Source organism: Folsomia candida, unplaced genomic scaffold (genome assembly GCF_002217175.1).
Source record: "Folsomia candida strain VU population unplaced genomic scaffold, ASM221717v1 Fcan01_Sc035, whole genome shotgun sequence".
NCBI lineage: Eukaryota > Metazoa > Arthropoda > Collembola > Entomobryomorpha > Isotomidae > Folsomia > Folsomia candida.
This window is the reverse complement of record NW_019091227.1, coordinates 681,325-682,323: the sequence shown is the minus strand read 5'-3', so window position 1 is coordinate 682,323 and position 999 is coordinate 681,325.

The following is a 999-nucleotide window of genomic DNA, read 5'->3' as shown; positions in this document are numbered from 1 at the left end:
TTTGTCAGGTCCGTTTTCAATGTCCAGTTCCAGCAGAGTAAAAAAAATCCAGCATATGCACGTAGAGTTACTTAAATGGATATACTTTACATATCCAGTTAATAAATACCAGCTGAATAGTTTTGAGGATGAGTGAGTTAGATACAAAATTAAGGACCGTACATAAAGCATGACATTGATCCAGACATTCCACAATTCATCCCATTTTTGCAACTTTTTAGCATACGCCAAAATGCAGAGAGAGGTGTCAGAATTCGCTAAAAATCGATGACATCCTTTATTCATGCATGGCCCTATGATGCATATGTATTCATACCCATGGTAAAATTATGTATGTATATCCAACCCATGTCACGTTAAATAAATATGCATCACAAACTAATAACTAATAACACCACGCAGCCGGACAAAAATCAAGTCCATGTATGCATGTAAAGGAACAACAATGTTACATAAGTTTATTATTACGTTGCGAATTTTGTATACTTATATATCGCCACCACCACTATTAGTGCAAAAATTATGGGAAAGTCATATACATATTTATCAAAATCATGCACTTTTGCTACGACATTGGTGTGATTTATTGAATGCAAAAAACAAACTGAAATCAAACTAATCCCTGTTTAATAACATTACTTTCCTTTAACGGGAAAAGTTTCACGAAATTCTCAGAAAATTTTGACAATTCATTAATTAATTAAATTTTTAAATTTTTATTAAATTTTGACTAGTTTTTAATTCATTTTTAATAAGATAATGAATGTCCAAATACAGCACCTTGTAATATATAGGTCTATATTTGAAATGAATTAATTTTATTTGAGGCGTTGAGCATGCACAATTTAATAAATATTTTTATGAATTAATTAATTAAATTTAACATGGCACAAAAAACAGGTATAAGATTGAAATACGGAATATTTTTTTATCGATGGCTTTGTAGTACTAAATTATCTAACTTTACAGTAGAGTATGAAAAGTTGCATTTTCTTCAAA